The sequence below is a fragment of the Lissotriton helveticus genome, chromosome 1_1 (genome assembly GCF_964261635.1).
Source record: "Lissotriton helveticus chromosome 1_1, aLisHel1.1, whole genome shotgun sequence".
Taxonomy (NCBI): Eukaryota; Metazoa; Chordata; class Amphibia; order Caudata; family Salamandridae; genus Lissotriton; species Lissotriton helveticus.
This window is the reverse complement of record NC_136057.1, coordinates 970,502,321-970,519,389: the sequence shown is the minus strand read 5'-3', so window position 1 is coordinate 970,519,389 and position 17,069 is coordinate 970,502,321. Positions and strand designations below refer to the sequence as shown.

The 17,069-nt window shown below is 44.9% G+C and overlaps 1 protein-coding gene across 7 annotated transcripts in view; it reads right to left on the bottom strand.

Annotated features, from left to right (window-relative positions):
• ANKRD16 (ankyrin repeat domain 16) overlaps positions 1-17,069 on the bottom strand; it is a 415,867-nt gene that overhangs the window by 29,444 nt on the left and 369,354 nt on the right. The window contains exon 8 of one of the 7 annotated variants that reach the window (XR_013607341.1): positions 11,941-12,042. The exons of the other annotated variants lie outside the window; for them this stretch is intronic. The gene's annotated coding sequence lies outside the window, so the exon portion shown is untranslated. The remainder of the gene's footprint in view (positions 1-11,940; positions 12,043-17,069) is intronic. 7 annotated transcript variants of the gene reach the window in all.

The window sequence follows — 17,069 nt, the reverse complement described above, 5'->3', positions numbered from 1 at the left end:
GTTTAGCTCTCGAGCTTACAAGGAGGCCATGGCCAGCTTGGGCATTGCATTGCGGTACTCTAGTCCATTCCATCCCGAGGGAAATGCGGTAGTGGAGAGAAAAAAACATAAAGCAATCTATAACAGCTAGGGTATTAGGTTCGGGTGATGGGTGGGTCAAACATCTAATAAGTGTCCAACGTAGTCTTAATAATCTGCCAAGAAATTCTCTGGGTGGAATCACTCCGTATGAACTTTTGTTTGGTACAAGAATGATAATCGAAGACCTCGATTGTCAGACTTCAGTGGTAGAACAAAAAACCTTTGATATCAAAGATCGTTTGGCTGTTTTACAGGACTTAAATGAAACAAGAAGAAGTCTAAGTAACACAAAGCTAAAGCCAACGGCCACTGAAGAAAAACCACCTGTCCCAGCAAGACCTGTCTGGATTCCAAAGATTGGGGATCTGGTCAGAGAAAAGATCGCGGTGAAGAAGGAATTTGGGCCTTCTTACAGAAAAGCTGTACCTGTCCTGGCAATCAGTGGCACAAGATCAGTAATACTACCGCCCATTGCTGGTAAAAAAAAAGAACAGAGTTGTATCAATCGACCTGGTAAAACCACAATCATGTGGCCAATAATAAGTAGTAGGCCCAGTGGACTCCCAAGAAGTAGCAGAAGACCACACCTTGCTACAATCCAAGAGGTTCAAACTGAGAGACTAATCACATTTGATAAACCTGCAGTGAATAAAAAAGGACTATGCAACAAAGCCATGGAACTTGTGCCTCTTGAAACCCAAATTGCAACAGCTCATCATGAAACACCTGTCTACAATGATGTAGCCACTGACTATACTAATATGACAAAGGAAGATCCAAAGATTAATGAAAATCCGGAAGCTATTCCAACAATTGACAGAACTGCATCTGGCTACTTCATCAATTTCGATGACTTTTCTGATGATCCAAGTGAACATGAGGACAAGCCAGCAAATAAAACTTTCAAAGAAAAAATTACTGAACTCTTTCATCAACTCAAAGAAATATATCTGATTTCTCCATGGATTGAATTGTGGATTGTGTTGGGTGTACTTTTCCTCCTGCTCTGGCTCATTTTGGTTTTAAGCTTGGGAAAAATGATTGATGAAAAATAGAGTACAATGGACACAGCAAGTCAGAACATCAACTTGGTTGTGAAACCTCACAGATCGTCTCACATCGAAAAAAGAGAACTGTCATCAGTGAACATCACAGCCATTCCTATACCTGGTGGTATAGCATGGGACGCAACTGATTACGAAATTTATGGCCCGGTTGAACTCTTGAAATATCCACATCAGTTCAACGTTTCCTTAAGTGACTTTGTAACACCTAGTACTTTCTCTGATGATTGGGACTTTGAAAATATTAATAATATGATGTCAGATTTAGAAATGTCAGCAAAATTTACAAACCATGATTATTTGCAAGGTTCATCAGATTATGAAGAAATGTATTGTTTTAATCATTATGGGCATCACTATTTGCATAAATCTGCTAAACCTAGAAATGTTTTTACTTATAATCAATGGGAGCATTGTCCAACACCGCCAAAAGGCAGTTCGAAAACATTTTATGAGAAATTCCCATACTTCTCAGGGTTTAATAACTCAGATCCAGAAACGTTTTATTTTTAAAATTATGAATAAGACAGGAATGAAAAACATGTTGACAAATACTAAACTGATTTATTCTGAAAAATGTTATGAAAAAATGTCTACATTTGGTTTTGAATTTTGGAAAAACAACATTGAGACTAAAACAGTCTGGGGTACAAAAGACTGGCAGGTACAAGGTTTAGAATCCCTATTCAGAGCCTGCATGATCCCAGAACAGATAATATTCCTGAATGACACCATTCAACAAGTTCAAGTTCAGTAATTTGTATAGCGCACTACTCACCCAGAGGGTCTCAAGGCGCTTGGGGAGGGTGTGTGCATTACTTATCGAATAGCCAGGTTTTTAGTTGCTTTCTGAAGGAGTGGTGGTTCTGTGTAAGGCGGAGGTGAGTGGGGAGAGAATTCCAGGCTTTGGCCGCTAAGTAGGAGAAAGATCTTCCTCCCATGGTGGATCTATTGATGCGCGGAATTGCGGCGAGGGCTTGATTGGATGAACGTAGTTGGCGGGTGGGTGTGTAGAAGGATAGTCGTATGTTGAGGCATTCGGGTCCTAGGTCGTAGAGGGCCTTGTGTGCGTGGGTGAGGAGAAGGAACGTTATTCTCTTGTTGACGGGAAGCCAGTGGAGATCTTTCAGGTGACCGGATATGTGAGCTTGACTGGGGATGTCCAGTATAAGTCTGGCTGAGGCGTTTTGGATGCGTTGGAGTTTTTTCTGTAGTTTGGCTGTGGTTCCGGCGTAAAGGCTGTTTCCATAATCTAGTCGGCTAGTGACTAGTGCGTGGGTGACTGTCTTTCTTGTTTCGGTGGGGATCCAGCGGAAGATTGTTTTGAGCATGCGTAGGATGTTGAAGCATGATGATGAGACGGCGTTGACTTGTCTGGTCATCGAGAGGGAGGAGTCTAGGATGAAGCCCAGGTTCCGTGCATGATCTGTAGGTATGGGTGCTGTGCCCAGAGCCGGTGGCCACCATGAGTCGTCCCATGCAGAGGGGGACGATCCTAAGATGAGGACTTCTGTTTTGTCCGAGTTTAGTTTTAGGCGGCTGTTCTTCATCCATTCGGCTACTTCTTTCATTCCTTCGTGTAGATTGGTTTTGGCGGTGTTGGGGTCTTTGGTGAGGGAGAGGATTAGCTGGGTGTCGTCAGCGTAGGAGATGTTGTTGAGGTTGTGTTGACGCGCGATGGTTGCGAGGGGACTCATGTACACGTTGAAGAGGGTGGGACTGAGTGATGATCCTTGTGGTACGCCGCAGATGACTTTGGTGGCCTCTGATTCGAATGGGGGGAGGCGGACTCTCTGGGTTCTCCCGGCGAGGAACGAGATGATCCAGTCCAAAGCTTTTCCTTGTATTCCGATGTTGCTGAGGCGTTGTATGAGGGTGTTATGACAGACTGTGTCGAAGGCGGCGGAGAGGTCAAGTAGGATGAGGGCAACTGGTTCTCCGTTGTCCAGTAGCGTTCGGATGTCGTCTGTAGCAGCGATGAGGGCGGTTTCGGTGCTGTGTTTGGCTCTAAAGCCGGATTGTGAAGGGTCGAGTGAATTGTTGGATTCAAGGAAGGCGGCGAGTTGACTATTGACGGCTTTCTCGATGACTTTGGCCGGGAAGGGGAGGAGTGAGATGGGGCGGTAGTTCTTAAGTTCAGAGGGGTCTGCTGTGGGTTTCTTCAGGAGGGCACTGAGTTCGGCATGTTTCCAGCTTTCTGGGAAGGTAGCGGAGTTGAAGGAGCAGTTGATGACATCGCGGAGATGGGGTGCGATGATGGAGTCTGCTTTGTTAAAGATGTGGTGGGGGCATGGGTCAGTTGGTGAACCTGAGTGGATGGAGTTCATCAGACGGATGGTGTCTTCAGTGGTGATTGGGTTCCAGGCGAAAAGGTTGTGCGAGTGCTGTTTTGGTTCGGAGGTGGGTGGAGTGGGCTGTTCATTGGGCTGGTTTTCAAAGCTGTTATGTATGTCGGCGATTTTGTTGTGGAAGAAAGAGGATAAAGAGTCGCAGAGGTCTTGGGAGGGAGTGATGTCGTTGGTGCCGGCGGTGGGGTTGGTAAATTCTTTGACGATGTTGAATAGTTCCTTGCTGTTTTGGGCGTTGTTGTCGATTCGATCCTTGAATGCTGATTTCTTAGTGGATCGAATCAATTGGTGGTGTTTGCGGGTGGCGTCCTTGAAGGTAGTCAGGTTGTCGGTGGTTGGGTTTTTTCTCCAGGTCTTCTCGAGGGTGCGACATAACTTCTTGGATTTTTTGAGGTCATCGTTGAACCAGGGGGCCTTTTTGTTACCTTGTTTGATCTGGTGGTTTTTCAAGGGTGCTAATTCGTCAGCGCTGTGGGTGATCCATTGTGTGAGTTTTGTGGCGGCTTGGTTTGGGTCCGATAAAATGGCAGGAGGGTTTTGGATAATCGATGTGGTGAGTTGGTCGGTGGTGATTTTATTCCAGTTTCTTCGAGGAATAGGTTGTGGGGGGTTGTGAGTCGTGGTCTTTTTGTAGCTGAAGTGGACGCAGCTGTGGTCCGTCCAATGCAGAGCTGAGGTGTGATCGAAGGAGATGTGTTTGCTGGAGGTGAAGATAGGGTCAAGCGTGTGTCCGGCTAAATGGGTGGGGGTGTCAACAAGTTGTTTGAGTCCGAGATTGGCCAGGTTGTCCAGGAGGGTGGTGGTGTTGCTGTCATTTTTCTTTTCCAGGTGGAAGTTGAGATCTCCCAGTAGGATGTAGTTCTTGGAAGTGAGGGCATGTGGGCTGATGAAGTCATTGATGTCTTCGTTGAATTGTGTTCTGGTTCCTGGTGGTCTGTAGAGGAGGGTGCCTCTCAGTGTGGTCCTGGGGTCAGTGTGAATCTGGAAGTGAAGGTGTTCGGTGGCCGCGATGTTTTCGTCGGAGCTGGTCGTGATTCGGATGGTGTTCTTATGGACGATAGCGATGCCTCCTCCTGTTTGGACGGTGCGTTCTTTTCGAATGATCTTGTAATTGTTCGGGATGGCTATGGCGATGTCGGGTGCTGATGAGGCGTTCATCCATGTTTCAGTAAGGAATGCGACGTCCGGCGATGTAGTGTCGAGTAGATCCCAGAGTTCAGCGGTGTGTCTGTGCACCGAGCGGGTGTTCAGCAGGATGCATTTCAGGTAGTTAGAGTCAGAGCTGTGTTTGGGGAGGAGGATTTGGTGTGGGTTCTGATGCAGGTGAACTTGCAGGAGTGGCAGGCAAATGGTCCATGGGTGTATCCTGGGGTAGCTGTGCAGCATTGTGGTGAGCGTCCGGGGTTGAGGGCAAGGAGGGAAGCGGCGTCATACGTTAAGCGGGATGAGTGGGTTTTGCGAGAACCAGGGGGTCTGGCGCTGGGCGCGGTCCAGGCGCGGACGGGCGCAGACGGGCTTACCTTTGGCGCACCTTCGGTGCACCTTCGGCGCGCCGGGGCGCGACCACTGCGCGTGAACGCTGCGCGCAGATGCATCTGACATAAGAGGATGGTGGAGGGGGCGGAGCGAGGGAGGATCAGCTGGGAGGCGGGTGCGAGGTGTAGGGGACGGTCTCCGAGGCCCAACAACAACAAAAATGGCCGGGTCAGCAAAAACGAAACTAGAGAGAGGCTGGGGCACAAAGCCGTAATCAAGCAGCTTCTACGATCTTTCAATCAGGCGCTACAAATAGTTAAAGCACAACACAAGCAATGCACATGTGAATTAGAGCAACACAGCGCTGAAGGTATAATTATTACTACAATTTGGCAAGCTTATCGCAATATGGCGTGATTCTACGCAGCAGCCAGCAGATGAACACTTCTCTGATGAGGGCAAAGAGCGCAGCTCAGACGATACCAGGAGAAGAGCAGGGAGCCCAACGATACCAGGAATGGAGCAGGGAGCTTGGGGAGCGACCGCAGCTGAGAGCGTCAGGACGGTCGCAGCGCTGCCGAGGGCGGGAGCAGGGCTATACAATCAGTGGGAGGGCGGATCAGCTGGGAGGCGGGTGCGAGGTGTAGGGGACGGTCTCCGAGGCCCAACAACAACAAAAATGGCCGGGTCAGCAAAAACGAAACTAGAGAGAGGCTGGGGCACAAAGCCGAAATCAAGCAGCTTCTACGATCTTTCAATCAGGCGCTACAAATAATTAAAGCACAACACAAGCAATGCACATGTGAATTAGAGCAACACAGCACTGAAGGTATAATTATTACTACAATTTGGCAAGCTTATCGCAATATAGCGCGATTCTACGCAGCAGCCAGCAGATGAACACTTCTCTGATGAGGGCAAAGAGCGCAGCTCAGACGATACCAGGAGAAGAGCAGGGAGCCCAACGATACCAGGAATGGAGCAGGGAGCTTGGGGAGCGACCGCAGCTGAGAGCGTCAGGACGGTCACAGCGCTGCCGAGGGCGGGAGCAGGGCTATACAATCAGTTGGAGGGAGGATCAGCTGGGAGGTGGGTGCAAGGTGTAGGGGACGGTCTCCGAGGCCCAACAACAACAAAAATGGCCGGGTCAGCAAAAACGAAACTAGAGAGAGGCTGGGGCACAAAGCCGAAATCAAGCAGCTTCTACGATCTTTCAATCAGGCGCTACAAATAATTAAAGCACAACACAAGCAATGCACATGTGAATTAGAGCAACACAGCGCTGAAGGTATAATTATTACTACAATTTGGCAAGCTTATCGCAATATAGCGTGATTCTACGCAGCAGCCAGCAGATGAACACTTCTCTGATGAGGGCAAAGAGCGCAGCTCAGACGATACCAGGAGAAGAGCAGGGAGCCCAACGATACCAGGAATGGAGCAGGGAGCTTGGGGAGCGACCGCAGCTGAGAGCGTCAGGACGGTCAACAAACAACCTGTCTTGGCCTAGCCAAGATAAAGGACTTAAACAAACCGTCCATTCCAAAGCCCATACCTGATAGTAATAGCACTACAGATGTGGAGATAGACGTATCCCATATTTTACACCAAAACAGAAAAAATCCTGATTTGAAAAAATGGTTGATCTGGCCCACAGACACTAATAACTGTCGAAATAGATTCCTGAACAGAACACAGGAGTTCAAACAGAATAGGCCAGACCCAAGATATTCCCATAGACAACATCCAGGGATAATAACAACATACAGTGTAGGAAAACTATGCCTCGAATGGCTACAGAAATCCACACTACCTGAAATTAAGCAACACTTGACTTTACTTAAAGAAGGTGCTGACTTGCGAGATTTCTTACTGGGACCTCGCAAACAGCGTCAAAAACGTTTCATATACATCGGTATATACGTTGCTTACAACGAAGCTTGGAAAGTAACGCAAATTGAAACTGCTGAAAAAATACGAGAAATTGATCGTATTCATTTGGAAAAATCACTGTCTGTAGTGGACAATGGATTAACGGCTGTCCTCCAGAATTTATTCACTGGACAGCATTGTATCATCTGCTATTGATATAATAGAACAGGATATGCTAATGTTACAACATGGCCAGTCCCAATTACGTTCTATTGTACAGTTAGGCTGGACGTTACAAAACCTCCGTTCAGGCTACGTGCCATGGCGTCTAATCAACACAACGTCATTATTTTCTATCTTTAACCTTACAGATAAACAAATCTCTTTGGCACAAAAAGGAGCAGACTATACGGTGCTGAGCATTGAAAAACTAGAAAGATTACCATTGACTATCTCCAAAAGACCTGTCATTGAATGGATAATACATGGTACTATTACAATTCCGATAACGACTTTTCAGTTTCAATATAGCCAAAAACATATACCAGCGGGCCTGTATGAAAGGTTAGGTAAAGGATACATCAAGTCAACCTGGAATTTACCTTATACACATAAATGTTATAGTAAAGGAAAAAATAGGTATTTCTTAGTGGTAACAACTGTAAAAATTCACTAAGCGGTACACTTCTGTGTCAAGGTATTAACTTGCATGGAGCCTGCGAAGGTTCATCAAATAACCTTTCATGCCACCTGCATGGCACCCATGCTACACAGATAGAGCCTTTTTTCAGACAACTTTCCAACGGCAGTTACGTTATAATAAGTGACCACAGCTGTTGTGGCATGGTGCCAGGAACGGCCTATCTCGTGAGTGTTACTTCTAGGGTCACTCGCTGTATGCAAGTATTGTATCCAAACAGCAAGCCAGACAAGGAGGCAGCAATATGGCCTTCTCTGAATATCTCTTCTATTCGAATTGATACTTTAAGCAGAATGAAGTCTATTCTTTTACAAACAACTGTGCCTTTACCCTCGTCTAGAGAAACGTATGATCTGCAAGTTGCAAGGACAGCAGCAGAGATACATGCATTATTATCGACAAATTGCCCCGTGCATTTCGTAGAAATGTTAAGTCAGATCTTAAACATGTCAGATACCAGTGGCATCGCACATGTATTTAAGACAATTTTTTCGGGACTGTTAGCACCCTTTGAAGCAGTCCTGAGCATCTTCCCGAATTTCGTGCACTCTGTGTTCGGCGGCCTGCCTCTCATCTTGGGACTCATAGCAGGAATCTTATTTTTGTTCCTTCTGCTCCGATATGGCAAGTCAAGTCACAGACAAAACTCAGGCTACAATGGAAGAAACGATCCTAGCAATGAGATACCGAGACCGGATTACTAAAGTCCTCGGCTTAGCTCGGCTAAGAGATCTGAATACTACCTGGTTTCTTTCATTCAGACCAATCTGGCAAGATTGCATCCTACCTGTTCTACGATGCCTGCTATGCGGAGAAGAATACGTGATGGACGTCTGTCTCACACTACCATCAGCAGTACCTATGGATATCGATGCTTTGCTTGGTTCGGTAACCGCTCATGCAACGTGTTGTCCCCAGCGGCTACCTATTTTGATGACGGCATTCGTTGAGACCTCATCATTACGATTAGGTGGCGGTGAGGTACGAGAGGAAAGCGGCACACAGGTACAACCTTCTGTGACCATTGCTGATCTAGACACCGATGACGGCAATGCCTCTCACATATGCACTATTTCTACTTTTTCGGACTTAGTCCAACTTTCACCTACTGTAGTAGACGAATTCTTTGCCAGTCTATCGGAGTTAATGTTCTCCCCTAACAACGAGAATAACCTTTGAAACAAAACATGAGCACACGGCGTTCCCTGAACTCTGAATTCAGCCTTCAGTTTTGATAAACAGAACTTCTAAAAAACATTGGAACTATTTTTTCTTCCCTGAAAGCGAAATTATTTTTCCGTTCCCAAAATATTTACTTTTTGGCACATGTTACTCTGCTTAAAAGTAGAACTATTCTTAGAGAACAAGATTTCTATTTTTAGAATCTCTAGAGACAATATTTTGACTTAGCCTCTAGCACATGTACAGTCTTGTATAAATATGTGATAATGATCTCGACCTTCTCTTCTGTATTAAGAGCCATTTCATAAATGTAAATTTTGTGATTCATTCAATGAAGAGTTTAATGCACTAAAAATCACCTTATCTGAATGATACCACTGCTTGAAAACGTACAGTATAATACTCATTTTTCATGTAAACACCATTTCAAATGCATTTTATGTATTTTGGGGTGGGATGGAAAACACATGCATAGTTATATGTTTAATATTGCTTAGTATTTAGTAATGATGGACATTATACGTGGAGTGGGCGTTGTAAACGTATCTAGGACCCTATTTAAATATTCCTGATTTATGCCCTTATGTGGTTATATCAAATCATATCCTTATAAAGGCATAAGAATCATACCCATATTAAGTCATAGCCAATGCAGTCCAAATATGGCAAGGCTACTCCCACAGACTCCTAGAAAGCACAACGCGTTCTTAAGAAAACCAAGCCTCCAGCAGCCCGGGAATCCCCCCTGCTCCTGTATTGATTTGTCCTAGAACTGCTGAAGTCCTGAAAGAACTGCAAGTTCTTAATGACGTCTTATGTCCAACCTTACATCAAACTCAGCACCTTCCAGGTATAAATATTCCAGCATCTGCCCTAGCTAAACACACCGTGGTTTGGAGCAGAACGGCTATCTACTTGCCCGACGCCCTGCTGAAACGAGTGCTGAAGGAAGCCGACCCTCCCATTGACGCACTGAGAGAGACGATTCCTTTTCTCCTGCCGAGAAATCCAGCTCCAGTGTTTCCCGGTCACCCTCGCGGGTTTCTGGCCGATCGAGTCCTGAGAGAGAGATACCCGTTTACAACGGGTTCAGAATGCTGCGGCGAGGGCGATTGTTGGTTTACCCAGATTCTGCTCAGTGACAGGTGTCCTTCGCTCCCTACACTGGCTCCCGGTTAGAAAGCGCATCCTTTTTAAGGTCTTGTGCCTTGCTTTTAAAATCTTGAGAGGTACAGGCCCGGAAATCCTGTCGAGTTGTCTGTCTTTTTATGTCCCTGCCCGTTGCCTCCGCTCTCAAGGTCTGGCCCTTGCGGTGGTTCCCAGATTCAGGCTTAGCCGCATGGGAGGCCGCTCGTTTAGGGTAATGGCTGCGTTAGCATGGAACTCCCTGCCCGTTGAAATTCGCCTGCTGGAGGACCTTTTGACTTTTCGGAAGGCTTTAAAAACCTTCTTGTTTTAGTTGTTTCTTAGTCTCTGTTCTTGCCTCTTGTTGTGTTACGGGCTACCTTGTCTCTGCGCCAGGACGCTCCTTGGCTGGAGTATCTGTGCGCACAATAAATAGACGTAACATAACATAACATAACAAGACCTCCTTCATTCGATAACCAAGGTACGGAGCTGATTAGACCCTTAGAGAATTCTTGATTCAGATTCATGGCTAAAACTATCTAAACTCAAACTATAACTTATTTACTCCTTCCCATGTACTAGGCTTAGATAAGGTACACCGGGGTAGGCGTATTTTAGAAGCACCAGTTGAGTACGTTTAGTCAACTTTTATCATTGTATGTATTTTATCCGTCTTAAGTATCTTATGGCTTAGAAACCATATCAATGCTTTTACAGTATTATTTCATAATACTCCTTTTACTGTACGCACTTTACTTAATGACAAGTATTGCAATTGTGGCAATTTACCTCTCTTGCATGAGAAAGAAGACTGCTCAATAAATAACCACTTTTATTGAAAACGCCCGTCTCTCTATTTCTCTGCACTCCTGGTGAAACTAAGCATGCACGATTGACTGAGTAAAATAGATATCTATTGTTTCCGCGACTCTGGAGATATACTCCTTGTTCTAAGGGAGCAAAGTTGTCATGTTTATGCGGTTGTCAGAAACGAATCCCTTGTTTGTGAATTCGAGAAAGCTTCTAGTGACCTCTGAGCTAGCTGGCATTCATAATTAAGTCTAACATATTCAATAGAGACCTAGTCGACCTCAGACCTACGTCTAAACTATCGTTTATGTTATTCCAATGCGCAGAGCCTATTGGGAATATAGGAACTACACTACACCCTTCCCTTGAACGTAGGCATCTATCACTAACATAGGTTTGTCATTCGTGTAAGAAGGCCTTAACACGGATGAGAACACAATTTATTTTCTAATCATCATGGTGAAAGTTTGTTCACACGGACCACTCAATTCAAATGTAGTACCCCATATCATTAGCTCTTTCATAACAATTGCTTTGCCTAAAAATGGTGAACACATATGAAACCGTAGTCCACAAACCACCAAACTTACATCAGCACACTGTTGCCTCTAGAGTTAAGGAGCAAATCTCGTAGCACCAATCAACTTGGTTTTATACTTTTCCCCTCACTCGAATTCCTATAACCCAACAATTCCACAGCATGTCCTGCAAATGTGCATTCTTCCTTTAAAATGCCTGTATTAACCATTACCATGATTTTGATTGACACTGCCTAACACTTTTGAATTCCTCTCCACTACTGATCGTTTCTGACTACATAAACGCCCTCCACCAGTTCATTACAGTCCTTAAACGCTTATTGACCCTAAACTTTTGATGAAAGGCTCAGCATGTTTGGAAACGCTAATTGTTTTGTCGAACACAGCATCCATAATGATCAACAAATGTTCCTGTATCTCCAAGTTACGTGTTCTATTTATGGATTGACCTGCAATGATTTCATTGTGTAAATCTCGTACAACTTGCAACATAAATATGCAACACTGCTACATATTGCTGTATTAGTTCTACTGTTGCCCGAGATCTAAAAAATAACCTATACCTTTCCAGCACAGTTTCCTTTTCAAACCCAATTTTTCTTGTAATGCGTTCACCTCTATATTATATGTATTGTCACCTTCAACATCCTTATCCCTTGCTTTTGTCTTCGGTATAGGCAAATATTTCAATACTCTGCAATCCTAAACACCAAAGAAATGCTTCTGCATAGGCAATTTACCTGGGTACAGAAGAATTATGAGGCCTATATCCTCGGAGCATGTCCGAAACTTTCTGTCCAACAGAGGGTAGTGTGACAGTCCTCATTTCTTCAGAGGATTATCTGCTTCAATGAACATAAAAACAAAATGACGATTTCTGTTGGATAATCCAACAACACATAAAACACAAAAGGTTAATATAATAGCAGTGACTTTTGTCTCCCTTTGACAATATAAATTGCATTTATTATTTGGTGATGCTCCTTTACCCCTCCTAATAAAACAAATGAAAATAATCAAACACAGATTAGAATCAAACACCGATTATAATACATTTCTGGTATTAGCCCAGCTTCAGGGTCCATGCACATTATGACCAGCGTCACAAAATCCACTCAAAGGCTGCTGGTAATAGCAATCACCACGAGAACCAAGTGAACTCTACTTAAAGGAAGTTGGAATCTCAGGAAGATGTTGCCACAATGAATAAACACAAGCACAAGGGACCAGAGCACTAACATAGGGAAACCCTCTCATCTAGAGTAAACTGAGGTCCCCTATTTAACTATTACTAACGTGCAAGGCATTACACGAATGAATGAATGAATGAAAGGCAATTTATAATGCGCAGAACAATGACCCGCAGGTATCAAGGCGCCTAGCAAAATAATCAGAAAAAGGAAGAAAAGAACCAGGGAACTTTACATATATGCTTGCCGAAAAAGAAGGGTTTTTAGCGCAGAGCGGAAGTGCTGTAAAGAAGGGAGAGATCTCAGATCTAGGGGAAGTTCATTCCACCACTTAGGAGCAAGAGTGGAGAAAGCTCTACCACCCCATTTGGCTCTTCGTACACGGGGGGTGGTCAGACGCTGTTTTCCAGAGGAACGCAAGTTCCTTCCGGGAGTATAGTGGGAAATAATGGATCCGATTCCTGTGTCGCTGTTTTTGACAATGGCTCTGTAGGTCATACATAGAACCTTGAACCGAATCCGGTGTTCAACCGGCAGCCAATGCAGTGTTTTCCTGGCTGCGGTGGCCGAGGAGCGTCTGGGAATATCCAAAACAAATCTAGCCGTCGCGTTTTGGACTACCTGCAGGCGCTGCAGCTGGCCTTTGTTAAGCCCAGCATACAGCGCGTTGCAGTAATCAAGGCGAGAGCCGATAAGAGCAACAGCTATTTGTTTTCTTGCCTCGAGGGAGAGATATTTCCTGATCCTACGTAGGGTGTGGATCAGACCCCAGCAGGTGGAGACGGTTCTGCTCACCTGGCTGCCTAGGTCAAGGGCAGGATCTATCAGCACCCCGAGGTTCTTGGCAGACGTTGTAGGGGAAGGGCAGGTTCCTAGAGAGTCAGGCCACCAATTGGCTGACCAGATGTTTTCTTTCCCCCCGAACACCATCACCTCAGTCTTCTCACCATTCAGTTTTAAGGAGTTCTGAATCATCCAATGACCAACCGCCTCCATACAAGATCTGAACTTGGAGGCGATCAGATCATCAGAATTGGGAAGAGAGACGAGGATTTGAGTGTCGTCTGCATAAGAGACTACCTCCATCCCAAAAGATCTTATTAGTTTGGCTAGTGGGGTAACATAGATATTAAAGAGGGTCGGGCTGAGTGCCGACCCTTGGGGGACCCCACATAGCACAGGTTGGGATGGAGATAGGAACTCCCCCAGCTTGACTCTCTGCTCCCTCCCTATAAGGAAAGAAGTCAGAAGATCCAGAGCTGCGTTCTTCACCCCCACCTCCCTCAGCCGAGATGTAAGGACTGAGGGGGAGAGGGTATCGAAGGCCGCAGATAGATCGAGCAGGACAAGGAGAGCGGTCTGGCCCTCATCGACTGTCGTGCGGATTTTATCGAGCACGATGGTGAGGGCTGACTCGGTGCTGAATTCTCTCCTAAATCCATGCTGGGAGGGGTCTAGGCATCCTGAGCTTTCCACAAAACCAGCAAGATGCTTGTTAAGATGAGCCTCAAGCATCTTTGCTGGGGCAGGGAGCAGGGAGATGGGCCTGAAGTTCTTTAATACCCCCGGATCCAGAGAGGCCTTCTTCAACAGGGGTTTTACTACCGCCTTCTTCCATTCTGTGGGGAAGATACCATCTCTAATAGCAAGATTCATTACCTCTAGCAGCGGGGGAAGGAGAGTATCCCTGCACTGCTTTATGACTTTCAGAGGGCAGGTATCCAAGGGAGAACCAGACTTGGTCTTAGTTAGTAATAGTTCTAGATCTTGCAGAATCAGCGGAGGAAAAGAGTCCAACGTGCTTGAAGGGGAGATTTCTGTGGTGGTGGAACTCATCTCTACCCCAGATGTAAATGCACTAAGACTAGCTTTTTGTTCCTCAAGGGCCAGGTGAATATCCTGGATTTTTGTGTGGAAGAAGGAGGCGATCTTATCACATAGATCCTGTGAAGGGGTAACAGGATCAGGGGTCTGCAGTTTAACCAGGGAATCGACTGTTTTAAAAAGCTCCTTCGGAGAGGAGAGCGAGGTGGTCACGGTGACATAGTATTCTTGTTTGGCCTGCAGAATTTCAGTCTTGTATTTTTTAACAAGGAGTTTATGAGCTTCCTTGTTCTTGAAGTCCCAACTAGCGTGCCAAAGCCTCTCCTTTCTCCTCACTTCTTGCCTGAGGAGCCGAAGGGAGTCAGAGAACCAGGGGGCAGATGGTCTCTTTCTGGCTCGGCACCGAGATTGTACAGGGGCTAGTTTATTCAGGGCCTCGGTAGTAACCTGTTCGAAGTGGGCGACTGCGGTCTGTACATTGTCTAATCCGGTGACAGCAAGGCTAGCAGCCCAGGGCTTGAAAGAGTCGCTGTTGATATTCCTGAAATTTCTAGCAGTCTCCATTAGGTGGTTCCCTTTTTTGCCGGGGTCAATCCTATGATAATTCAGAAGAAAAGGGACCGCCAGATGATCAGACCAGGAGAGATGTATCGGGTCCTTAGTAGTCAGGCGGGGGTCATTTGAAAAGATGCCATCCAGAGTATGCCCGGCCTGATGTGTGGCTCCGGAAACACGTTGCGTGAGCCCACAAGATTGCATGGCCTCAATGAGGCAAGAGGTGTCAGAAAGGTCAACCCGTTCTAGATGGTAGTTGAAATCACCCAGAATGGAGAAGTTATCTCGGCCAAAATAAGGTTCAAGGGCCTGAAGGAGGTTATACGTAAAGTGGGTTCTCGAGCCAGGAGGTCGATAAACTAGGATGCCATTGAAAAAGGGGCGTTGCGCTTCCTTTATTGAGAAGTAGAGAGCTTGAAAACTGTCAGGAAAATCGGGTATGGGGACGATATGGCATTGTAAGTAGTCTTTATGAAGGATCGCTATCCCTCCTCCCACTCGTCTCTGCCTATCGAGTCTGGCCAGGCAGTACCCTTCGGGGACAGCCTCGACCAGATCCGGGTCGGAAGAGTCCTTGGCCCAGGTTTCGGTCACAAACACAAGAGTGGGCATACTATCTAGTACCAACTCCTTGAACATAACCTTGTTCTTAATAAGATGCTATGAGTTCGGTACTTAGATAACCCCCACACAGTCCCTCCTATCTAGCAAGTCTAACCCGTATGCCATTACCTATAAAGTTCCTCCAGACAATATTCCCACTAGTTTCAAGACTGTACTGTTATCCATTCAATGTCTATACTGCTTCAGCTCAGGGAGTCTTGTGCAGCAATGCAGGTGCACAATCTGGCCCTCATGTACCAAGTTTCCCTTATTCAGTTTTATATTGCGCAAACATGACCCAACGGTATTGGAAAGGTGTATATAAATATAATAGTCGCAAATCCTAAATCAGCGAGTCTGTGACACTAAAATACTTTTTGAAATGAAGTAAATCAGTTAATAATCCGGAATATATTTCATGAATCATTAAATGAGTTGAAAAAACATTAAGGAATTGGTATTTGGAAGGGGCATTTTGAGGGTGTTCCTTAGAAATACTGAATCCTCAAGGTATGTATTGTTTTGAGACTGAAATCCAGTTGGAAAACCACAATCTTTTTTTTACCACCAACTCAAAGTTGAATGAAGGAACACTCGTTAGGGGTTTTGATATTGTTTTATCAAGTACATAACAAGGAGATAATACAGGACCCTGCAAGTACCTTGCTTTTCCCAACCGCCAGTCTGGCCTACTCCTCCTCAAAGCATAACATTCCACTTCAGAATTCCCCTTCCCACATTCTACTCTTAAAGGGGATTCATATTTAATTAGGATACAACATATCTCCCCCATAACACTTTAAAGAAAATTACTATACTATATACATACATACAATTCTTAAATCAATATTGGACATTTAAGAAAAATACTATGTTATACATACATAAACTTGTAAATCAATAATGGACATGATTAGGGGGTACAATAATCTTGCATTCATCCAGGGCATTATCCTTTTTCTTTATGACTATACTTTCTTTCCCTCTCCCACAGTACACATTTTGAAAGTTTTAGCATTAGCATCACCCTTGTCACCTTTGTCACTGCCTCCTTCCCTGCAATTACCACAAACCAGCTTTCCTACATTACATTTCTTGCCAAATTCCAATTATAAGGTGGTACACCACACTTTGCTGATATTCCTAATATCAGAAAATTTTTATTTGATTTTTTTACTTTCACCTTAGCTTCATACATACCCAATCTCCAACATTGAATCTGCTTGCACCTCTCTTCAAATCACTATTTTGTCTTTGTTCATACCTAATCTGCTCATCTCTCACCAACCACTTACTGCTTCAGCATTATATCCTCTCCACATCTCCTTTTTCATCTACCAGGGACAGGAAATTTTTGCAAGCTACCTACCTCGCGGAGATTCATTAGTAAAGGAATGGTGCATTGATCTATAATTCCACAACGTGTTCCTTAGTTCGTTTCCAGTCTAATTTACTTTTAACTGTAATTGCAAACACTCCACTAACATCTCTCAACCAAAACATTTTCTCTAGGATGATATAACGTGGTCCATCGATGCTGTATATTGTACAGTTTGAAAACCTCAAGACATTTTTTCAGAATCAAACTGAGGACTGTTATCAGTACCTATCCCCTGAGAAATCTCTTCCCTTGCGTATATGTCTTTTCAAAAACTTATATTATCAGTTTTTACTTCATTCACTATTCGAACTCCTGG